Genomic DNA, 12,113 nt, shown 5'->3' on the forward strand with positions numbered 1-12,113 from the left:
TAAGTCGGGTAATGCTGAGGGAATTAGATTAGGAAATGACATTTAAAGTAGAAAAGTAATTTTGCTATTTGGGGAGCAAAATAACTGATGATGGTCGAAGTAGATAGGATATAAAATGTAGTCTGCCAATGGCAAGGAAAGCGTTTCTGAAGAAGAGAAATTTGTTAACATCGAGTATAGATTTAAGTGTCAGGAAGTCATTTCTGAAAGTATTTGTATGGAGTGTGGCCATGTATGGAAGTGAAACATGGACGATAAATAGTATGGACAAGAAGAGAATACAAGCTTTCGAAATATGGTGCTACAGAAGAATGCTGAAGATTAGATGGGTAGATCACATAACTAATGAGGAGGTATTGGATAGGATTGGGGAGAAGAGGAGTTTGTGGCACAACTTGACTAGAGGAAGGGATCGGTTGGTAGGACATGCTCTGAGGCATCAAGGGATCACCAATTTAGTATTGGAGGGCAGCGTGGAGGGTAAAAATCGTAGAGGGAGATCAAGAGATGAATACACTAAGCAGATTCAAAAGGATGTAGGTTTCAGTAGGTACTGGGAGATGAAGAAGCTTGCACAGGATAGAGTAGCATGGAGAGCTGCATCAAACCAGTCTCAGGACTGAAGACCACAACAACAGGATACTTATCTACCTCTGTGGTATAAAACGATGGACGTAGTCCACATAAAGAGGATTTGGTTTTTCATTTTTGTCTTAAAAAATTAAACTTATGTTTTCTTAATTTAAGCAACTTTCATAAAACATCATAATGAAAAATTTGTATTTGAAATGAAAACAGGGATTTCGCGTCCATTATTTTATTAGATTCAAGAAGACGTGCATTAATCATAAAAATGATAAGTTTTATAATTACGAGATGTAGTTATTTCAAATTGAACGAGAAAAAAGTATTTGGAATATAGGCATCAACGAACCATTAACTGCACGTGTGTCACATTCCGTTGCGCTGCCGGCTGCGTTACACATACTGTTTGGGATTATAGGTCAACCGTATTTCATACAGTGGCTGGGAAATGTTCAAAACCGATTATCTCCGTAAATTTATGAAAAACTTTAAGTACAGCCTATTCCACGGCGTTTTTAACCGTATTCCACACGCATGCTTCACCACGGAACAGAAAGCAGCCTCAGCCATTTTCATACTACACATCAACAGCGCGACAACCTGAACACAACGCTCCAGAGGCTATGACTGTACACGATTTTTGAAATCAAAGCTACGTAGCTACTGCGTGATTAAGAAAAACGTTGATGGCTGTTAATACATTTGAATATCTTAAAGTTCCATTTAAAGTAACTCAGTAATAATATATCTAATGCATAAATAGGACCTACTCCAAAGAGCGTAACACTACTAGTGTACGCGTACTGCTGCTTCTGACCAATCATCGCGTTTGTGTTTGTTTACAACAGGTTTATTCTTACGATGAACGGATTATAGTCGTAGTCTATGACCTGCGATATTGGAAATACGCATCAAACGTCTTAAGCGACATGGCGACAATAACGTAATATCAGTGACGATTTCTTTCAAATGGGTTCAGTTGCAGGTCAGTGTGTGTTCACATTCGTCCGTGTTGCCAGCTCACAGCCAAAGTGACTCATTCTAACCTAGGATAGACCTCAGGCTAAGGTACAGATCAGCCTGTCACCGTAACAAAGATTTCAAAAGGGGAGGGGGAGGGAGGGGGTTCAGCAAAATTGTGTCTCTAGTACCACTCAGTAGCCCAAATTATTTCCAGTTTGTGCTCTGTATCAGTAAAAGCACCGTATTTTCCATTCCTGCGGCAAGTCTATTAACTCATTGGCGTATACAGCCGGCCGCAGGTTTCAAGTCCGCTATTACATTACCGTGAGATGGCCCGAGCAGCAACAGCTTCTTCTTAGTGGTTCGAATGGCTCTGAGCGCTATGGGACTCAACATCTGAGGTCATCAGTCCCCTAGAACTTAGAACTACTTAAGCCTAACTAACCTAAGGACATCACACACATCCATGCCGGAGGCAGGATTCGAACCTGCGTCTTCTTAGTGTTTCGACTTCTTTGTTAATAGCTTGCATGACAACTTGTATACCGTTGGAAAGCCGAGATATCGATCTGTTTAGTGATGTATAACACACAATATTTCTTTCGATATTTTGCGAGTTAAAGCAATCGTTTTCAGGTTTTGTTAAGCCGCCCCCCTTCCAATCTTATCGAGAAAACTCCCTCCAAAAATTGTAAATTGTGTAAAAATAAGGAAGAAGAAAAGTAATACAATATGAGGGTGAGAAAGGTCAAGTGGCGCAGCACGTATTTGTGTTTCTCCAGGTACACCACACCAACCAAAACTTCTAAAACAATATTATCTACACTTAATCATCACTGCAATAAATAGGAATGATAAATTTGTAAAGAATTCTTACCAAAAAATTATATGATTATGTGACAAGTGTGTAACACAAAACATGCAGATTTTTCGTAAATTTAAATAGTAAGTGGAGGGGAAAAAATTGGTAAGTCAATGGGTCAAGTTGCTTCTGCAAACAGTGTATTCATGGTATAATAAACATTTCGTTTTGATGTGCTTGAAATTTTCGAAAAAAGTGTCTGGGAAACGTGCCAAAGACGAAAGGCAAAACTGTACTCATACTAAACATTAGTGTGTATATTCGTTTGAAATGACTTTCCTAAAGCCCTTCTGATACGCTTGAAGTTAGTCCGCAGTTCGGTTTACTGTGTCGTACAAAGTAAGCCAATAAGATACCTTTGTCAGGAGGACACAGAATGTCATCTTGGATGGAAAGTTCATCTGTATCTACATCTACATGACTACTGTGCAATTCACATTTAAGTGCTTGGCAGAGGGTTCATCGAACCACAATCATACTCTCTACCATTCCACTCCCGAACAGCGCGCGGGAAAAACGAACACCTAAACGTTACTGTTCGAGCTCTGATTTCTCTTATTCTATTTTGATGATCATTCCTACCTATGTAGGTTGGGCTCAACAAAATATTTTCGCATTCGGAAGAGAAAGTTGGTGACTGAAATTTCGTAAATAGATCTCGCCGCGACGAAAAACGTCTTTGCTTTAATGACTTCCATCCCAACTCGCGTATCATATCTGCCACACTCTCTCCCCTATTACGTGATAATACAAAACGAGCTGCCCTTTTTTTTGCACCCTTTCGATGTCTTCCGTCAATCCCACCTGGTAAGGATCCCACACCGCGCAGCAATATTCTAACAGAGGACGAACGAGTGTAGTGTAAGCTGTATCTTTAGTGTATATGTAAAAGTAACCAGTTGTGCCACAGGGAAGTGTGTTCGGAGCCTTACTGTTCATGTTGTATATTACTGACATGGGAAGCAATATAAGGAAGCTCACATTTCTTGCATATGGTGCAGATACTTATATTGAGGTGACAAAGGTCGGGGATAGTGAGAAGCACATATACAGATGGCAGTAGTGTCACGTAGGTATGCATTGTCTGTATTACGAGATCCACAGTGTCATGAGTGTGCTGAGAATACCAAATTTTAGGCATGGACAGCACAGTGGTCGACGGCCTTCATTTAAGGACCGAGAGCAGTGGCGTTTGCGTAGAGTTGTCAGTGCTAACAGACAAGCAGAATCGCGTGATGTTATGACAGTGTGGCGAAATTTGACATAAATAGCAGCAGACGACCGACACGGTGTGGCGGTTTTTGCGTATGATCAACATGGACAAATGCAATGAATATGGATGATACGATACTCTATGGTATTCTGCGGTTTGAATTAACTCTTTTTTTAGCAGTTGCATTGACTTGATTTTGTAAATGATACTGACAATATTATACACATGTATAATGCATTATTCATACTACAACTTCTCCTGGATAATTATTTTGTTCAAATTGCACAAGAATTCCACCTGACGTAGTGTAATAATGTTGACTGTAAGTTGTGTTCATATCACTAAAATTACAGATCGTACATCAGAGCTTTTATAATTTATTTCTTCGATGGATTTAATTATTCTTAGCAAATTGATCATGAGAAGGAACCACAGAATACCACCCGCACACTACACTGACGTATGCTACCAGAAATATTTTTCTCTGTGAATCGTGTGTAATTTAATTTTGGCCTCATACATCAGCAATCAAATCTTGTTCAACAATAAATACCATCAGTACTGTTCTTAGAAAATGCAGTCTGATTCGATTAATTTTTTCTTTTATAAATAGAGTTCATTACCACCGGTGCATATTTATTTATTACACATCGGGATATTGTTTGCAGTTTCAAGTAATTTAAATTTGCCGCTGTGATAAAAGTTAAGATGGCGGCCAGCAAAGATAGACGATTTCTGTTTTAATTAAGATTTTCCTTTGCTCAATAAAAAATTAATCATTTAAATTGAAGCCACCAATAAAAGAATTATTAAATTGTTTTGCAAATTAGTTTAACACAAACCTATGCTATTTTCGAAGTACAGACGAAGTTGCTATATAATCGCAACTAACAATGGCTGCGCTTCTTGCAGCTATGACAAAACAATTAATACAAAATTATAATTAAAAGAGGAAGTGATTTTCCAATAATTAACCATAAATAGTTTTAACGCATTTGGCTCTGTTTTTTACCAGCAAATGAACATAAAAGTACAATAATTTTACATTAAATGTTTTTCATTCAACAGACCTCAAATCGATTCGCGTCTTGCGTCGGCGACGTACATCAGAAGAAGATGATAAAAGGGTACAAAACAAAAGAAAGAATGACATAGATTAACAAAGAATGTGAGACAAATATTGTCCTCTGTTTTACATAATTATCATCTTTTTAAGAAATAATTACATAATTGAATGAATATTGTTGAGTTATGTAATTTTCCACTCGTTCGTATTCCACTCGTAATATATATATATATATATATATATATATATATATATATATATATATATATATATATATATATATATATATCGTGGATGTTATAACGGGTGCCTTTGCTAACAGTACGACATCACGTGCAGTGCCTCCCCTGAAGTCGTGACAATATCGATTGGATTTTTTAAGAACAGTCTAGAGTACCGCCGTTGCTATCGACCCTCGTATCATACAGGCTTCTGCGCTTCTGTTTGTTTTGGTTTTAGACCATCAGTGACAGAGCCGCTGGTGTTCCTGCTCCTAATAAGGCGAGTACACCGTTTCAAACAGGAGTGACTTCAGAAATGGATAGGCCCTGTGCTTGCTGTGTACAGATGCAAACTGAGTTGGTGACCCTTCACTCACAGCTCCAGGCAGTTAGGTTCCGTCACACAGCTTGAGGCTGCTGCCAAGGGGGATCACTGTGGGGGGTCGGACGCGGGGATGCGAGAGTCATCGAGCTCGACCCACGTGTACCCTGATAGGTCCACTGCTGTGGCCGCCCCAGGTACTGCCTGCACTGAGGTTGACCCCTCATCCGTGGTCGAGTGGGAGATCATTCAAAAGTCTGGCAGGCAGCGAAAGACTTTCCGAGGGACCGATCGTTTGACAAACAGGTTTCAGGCGTTATCTGTGGCTGACGAAGGCTCTGAGCTTGATGCAGTCATCCACCCTGTTCCAGAGGAAGCTTCTCGCCCCACAAGCTTTAGGCATACACAGAGGGTGGGTTTGCTGGTAGTTGGGAGCTTCAATGTTAGGAGTGTCATGGGGCCCCTTAGGAACATGGCATAGCTCCGTGACGTAGCAAAATCAGCGTAGAAATTGGCGCCAAGAATCTCCATTGGTGGAATGGTAGTGCTCCGGCAATAGAGTGGAATTTTCCGCCGGTTTTCGAGTTGCTGATTGGAACGTTTAACCACGGCCACTGTCGTGGGGGCGGGAATGTTGTGTGTTCGGCCTGTACGGGTGCTCTAAGTAGTCGGCTCTCGCCTTTCGGTCGAGGACGTCGAAGCAACCAGCCATCGCCTCCGGTACGCCAGATTGTGTTCTGGGAGTTAAGAAGACAGTTTGGTAATGAATGTCCGCACCACCGGCAGATAGGGATTTTGGTAGGTGATAATCAGAGCTCAGCAGAGCGCGCCTGTTCGTCTTTTTCTAACTTTGTTCTGTCTTGAGTAGCAGCAATTAATGTTGGGTTAGCTGTGTGTCTCTCTTAAGATTTGAGTGGCAAGGAATTGGCTCCACATACCACTTCGTCTTAAACCTCACAATCTAGTTTAGGGACAACTTCACCTTCACAGCGTTTGTTTGAGTATCCAATTTGAGCAAATTTGATGTATTATAAATGTTTCATGTGTTTTTGTTTATTATTTTGTGTTTAGTCTTAATAAATCATATTGTTATTTTGGACAGAACTTTCATTCTGTTAATCGGTAGAGCAACCCATCATTTCTCACTACGTTAATAAAACCTTCCTTTATTTAACTTATTTATCAAATTAAATTATTGCAGGTGCCAAACTCTTTTCTACTCCACTTGCAGGGTTGATTACAGTCAGTCCGCGTATATTTTTTAATCCATGTGCAACAGCAAAAGTCGGAGTTAGAATAGGGGGGGCTTAGAGCATCATTTACATATGTAGATTCTAGAAGAATTTAGTGTTAAATACACTGCTAGCCCCGGCACCTCGCACCTTGACTTGTGCTATCAGGTGGTGGGTTTTGGGGTTCCACTTAATAGGAGTCCACTACACACAGGAAGCGGCTACACGGGTAGTGGGGGCTGTGTGGAAGGGACTGGGCGGTTTTTTACGTTAGAGGGTCTCACGAAACCACAGAAAGGGCGTCCATCTAAAAGGGGGCAGGTAAAACACAGTAAGGTAATTGTAGAAACGATCGGTATTGTAGTTGTAAATTGTTGTAGCTGTGTTGGGAAATAACCAGAGCTCTAAGCCCTAATAGAAAGTGCTGAAGCTTAAATAGTTAGAAGTACAGAAAGCGGAAATAAGTTCAGACGAAATTTTTTCAAACGACCTGACAGTGTTCAGAAAGGATACAATAAGTAGAGTTGGTGGTGGAGTATTTATTGCTGTCAGAAGTAGTTTACCTTGTAGTGCAATTGAATTAGGTAGTTCCTGCGAAATAGTATGGTTAGAGGCTATACTTGTCAATCGGACTAAGCTATTAATTGGATCGTTTGACCGACCCCAGACTCAGAAGGTATAGTTGCTGAACAATTCAGAGAAAACGTGAGTCTCATTTCAAATAGGTAACCCACACATACAACTATAGTCGGTGGCGACTTCCATCTACTCTCGATATGCTAGAAAAATTACACGTTTAAAGCCGGCAGCAGGCATAAAACGTCATCGGAAATTGTACTGAATGCTTTCTCAGAAATTTTGAACAACTCGTTCATGAGCCCACTTGAAGCGTAAATGGTTGTGAAAGCATACTTGACCTCTTAGCAACCAATAATCCTGGACATATAGGGAGTATTATGAAAAATTACAGGGATTAGCAACCACAAGGTAGTTGCTGCTAGGCTGAATACTGTAACACCCACAACCATGAAAATGAAACGCAAAGTACATCTATTTAAAAAAGCTGATAAAAATGCTCTTAACACCTTTTTAAGAGACAGTCTCCACTCCTTCCGATCTGATCACATAAGCGAAGAAAAGATGTGGAATGATTTCAAAGAGACAGTAGCGACGGCAGTTGAGAGATACATACCACATAAATTAATAAGTGATGGTACTGACCCCCCATGGTACACAAAACGGGTTTGATCATTGTTGCAGAAGCAACGAAAAAAACATGGCAAATTTAAAAGAACGGAAAATCCCAAAGATTGGCGAAGTTTTGCAGAAGTTCGAAATATAGCGCGTGTTCAATGAGTGATGCTTTTAATAATTTCCACAATGAATCTCTGTCTCGGAAACCCACCAGTGGAAAGATGCAATCAATACCCCCCTGTGGGTCTAGGGACTAGAATAGGCTTGAGGTATTCCTACCTGTCGTAAGAGGTGACTAAGAGGAGTCCTTCACATTTTGGCCTTGATGTGATGGTACCCTATAGTGATTGACCTCCATTTTTTAAAACTTTCCTGAAGAGCGAGCCAATTGAGGAAGGGCGCCTTACATACTGCATCGTGTCCATCGTGCATTGAGATCTTTAGCCCACTTTCTCATCGTCACATTGCAGTCCCGCTCATTCTCCACCTCTTAGGCGAGGACACTTTCCTAGGTGCGTTTTCCACCATGGAATGTCATTATCTGTGCTGACAATGACCATGGACTTCTTTGCACCTCATATCCAGCCCAGTAGCCAGTCCATCATGGTGGTGCCACCATGTATGTACCCTGTTGGTTGTAGGCTCCTGACAACACAGGGATGCCCACATCGTTAACTCCCCAAGTATGCCAAGGAGTCGATGCCCATCAACTTGGGGCATCGGTACTCCCGGCAATGGCCATCCTGCCAGGTGGCTTTTTCCGCAGCTGGGTAGCACCCATGGGGAGGGAACTTGGTTGGAGGGGGTGGCATCAGGGCAGATGACACGCTATGAAGTGTAGTGTGTCATCTCTTGCTGGTGGTCTGCCTCCAGCAGTGTCTAAGCGGGCAAAATCTAACTTCAATGCTAAGACATATGATCCCAAGTCATTCTCCTCCCTGGCCACCCAATGGGAGGAACACCAGTCTAAGGATGGCAGTGAAGCTTATTCACCCCGCTACCTAGTATGTTCGAGAGTTGATGGGGAAACTTTCATGTCTGTGAAGCCTCGTTTGTGGAGCATTTGGAGGACAAGTTTGGGGTGGTGGAAGGCTTGTCCAAAATGCACTCTGGGTCAGTCTTGATCAAAACAGCATCCTCTGCCCAGTCATGGGCGTTTATTCGCTTGTGAAAAGATGGGGGATGTTTCTGTAACCATCACGCCCCATAAGAGCTTAAATATGGTCCAGGGTATTATATCTCACAAGGACCTTCTTTTTCAGTCCGACGATGAGCTGCACGCCAATTTAGAACGGCGAGATGTACATTTCGTTCAGCGTGTCCTCCGGGGTCTGAGGGATAATCAGGTTGCCACCAGTGTCTTCATCTTGGCCTTCAAGGGTGATACATTACCCTAGAAGGTCAAGGTGATGGTCTACCACCATGATGTAAAACCCTATACCCCTCCCCCAATGCAGTGCTTTAAATGCTGGAAGTTAGGCCATACGTTTTCCCACTGTACTTAGTGTCACATGTCGAGATTGCAGATACCCATCACATCCAAATACTCCATGCATCCCGCCTCACATCTGTGTCAACTGTCGAGAGCACTATTGGCCTTGTTCGTCAGACTGCAGGATTCTCCAGAAAGAAAGGAAAATCATGGAGTACAAGACCCTGGACCGACTGATCTGCACTGAGGCTAAGAAGAAATTTGAACACCTACATCCTGTACACATGACATCATCTTATGCCGCCTTACAACAGTTCTAGCCCCATCAGCTCTGCCAACCCCAGTTACCTCTCAGAGCCAGAACACTGCACCTGCCTCCTTGATGGTGGGGGCACTTCCCTCCCTGTTGCTCCTGCACCACCTACTTCAGGAGCATCACCCTCCCAACCATCGGGGACGTCCATTCCCACTTCTAAGCTGGAGAAGTGTACAATTTCTTCGGCTGCTCTCACTAGGATGGGATCCCTTGGGTCACTCCCTTCCCAGGTTTCTACTAGTGGGAAAGATGGGTACCTGCCAGTGGCTGAAGAGCCCAAAAGCAGCTGGTTGCAGGGCTTCACAGTCCTGGAGACTGAATCAGTGAAGTCCTCCCAGCCAGGGAAACCCAAGTAACAGGGAGAGAAATCCAAAAAGAAGGTCCCCAAGATCACGGAAATTGCGGTGGCACCCACACCACTGCTACCTACAAGCCCTGCATCTGCAGATGAGGTGGAGGTTCTGGCATCTGCTGAGGACCCTGATCTCGCTGGACCCTCAGACACAATGTACATAGACTGCTCAGGCAATAAGTCAGTGGCAGCAGGTGACCCTGAGGCGTAAACTGCCTCATTGAATGTTCCATGCCTTCCCAGTCTCACGATGGCGTCAGCCTCCAGTGGAATTGAAGTGGTTTTTTCCACCATCTGGCGGAGCTATAGCAATTGCTTTCTGCATTGCCCTCCAGGAAACCTGGTTCCCAGCATTGCGGACCCCTGCCTTCCGCAGCTATAAGGGATACTACAGGAACTGTAGCAACTCTAATCGAGTATCGTGGAGTTTGGGTTTATGTCCTAAACTCAGTCTGTAGTGAACCTGTGCCCCATCAAACCCCTCTTGAAGCTGTGGCTGTCAGAATAAGGATGACGCAGGAAATAACTGTCTATCATGTATATCTTCCTCCAGATGAATCCCTGAATGTATTAACTGCATTGATTGATCATCACCCTAAACCTTTCGTACCTTTGGGAGATTTTAACGCCCATAACGCCTTGTGGGGTGGCTCCGTGTTTACTGGCCAAGGCAGAGATGTCGGAACCTTACCATCAGTTCGGCCTCTACCTCTTAAATACTGGGACTGCCACACATTTCACTGTGTCTCGAGGTAGTTACTCAGCCACTGATTTATCAATTTGCAGCCCAGGACTTCTCCCATCTATCCAATGGAGAGCACATGATGACCTGCGTGATAGTGACCATTTCCCCATATTCATGTCAGTGCCCAGGCATCAGGTCCATTGACGCCTGCCTTGATGGCCTTTAAACAAGGGGGACTGGGAAACTTTCACAGCTGTGGTCCCCATTGAATCTCCCCCACATGGTAACATCGATGTTGAGCAGGTGACCATCGACGTTGAGCAGGTGACTACAATTATTTCTGCGCCAGAAAACGCATCCCTCGATCTTTAGGGTGCCCCCGGCGAAAGACAGTCCCTTGGTGGTCGCCAGAAGTCGCTGAAGCAATGAAGAAGCGTCGGCGAGCTCTACAGCGGCGTAATTGGCAGCCTTCCCTGGAGCACCTCATAGCCTTTAAACGACTCCATGCTCGCATTCGCCAGTTATCAAACAATGGAAGCAGCAGTGTTGGGAGAGATATGTCTCGACCATTGGGTGCCATGCATCACTTTCCCACGTCTGGGCAGAGATTAAACGTGTTTTCGGGTACCAGACCCCAACAGGTGTTCCTGGTGTTAGCATAAATGGCGTTATCTACCGACGCAAAAGCGATTCCCGAGCACTTTGCTCGAACCTCTGTGTCTGAGAATTACCCCACAGTCTTTTGCACTTTCAAACAGTGGTTGTAAGGGAAAGTCCTCTCGTTTACTACATGCCACAGTGAATCCTATAAACGCCCCATTTACAGAGCGGGAGCTCCTCAGTGGCCTTGTACATTACCCTGAAACAGCTTCTGGACCAGATCAGATCCACAGTCAGATGATTAAACATCTCTCATCACTACAAGCGGCACCTCGTCATCTTCAACCAGATCTGATGCAATGGTGTCTTTCGATCGAAATGGTGGGAGAGCACCATCATTCTCGTGCTCAAACTCGGTAAAAACCCATTTGATGTGGATAGCTATCGGCCTATCGCCCTCACTAACTTTCTTTACAAGCTACTGGAATGTATGGTGTGTTGGCAGTTGGGTTGGGTCCTGGAGTCACGTGGCCTACTGTCTCCATGTCAGGGTGGCTTCTGCCCGAGTTGCTCTACCACTGATAATCTTGTGTCCCTCGAGTCTGCCATCAGAACAGCCTTTTCCAGACGCCAACACCTAGTGTCCGTCTTTTTTGATATATGAAAAGTGGACAACATGACCTGGCGGCAGCATATCCTTGGTACATTATACAAGTGGTGTCTCCGAGGCCCAATCCCGATTTTTATCCAGAATGTCCTGTAGCTTCGTACTTTCTGTGTCCAAGTTGGCGCCTCCCATAGTCCCCCCCATATCCAGGAGAATTGGGTCCTGCAGGGCTCTGTATCGATTATCTATTTTTAGTGGCCATTAATGGTCTAGCAGCTGTAGGGCTGTCCATCTCACCTTCTTTGTATGCAGACGACTTCTGCATATCATACTGCTCCATCAGTACTGGTGTTGCTGAGCGCCGCCTACAGGGAGCCATCCACAAGGCGCAATAATGGGCTCTAGCCCACGATTTCTAGTTTTCGGCTGCAAAGTCGTGTGTTACACACTTCTGTTGGCGTCC

Source organism: Schistocerca americana, chromosome 10 (assembly GCF_021461395.2).
Source record: "Schistocerca americana isolate TAMUIC-IGC-003095 chromosome 10, iqSchAmer2.1, whole genome shotgun sequence".
NCBI classification, from domain to species: domain Eukaryota; kingdom Metazoa; phylum Arthropoda; class Insecta; order Orthoptera; family Acrididae; genus Schistocerca; species Schistocerca americana.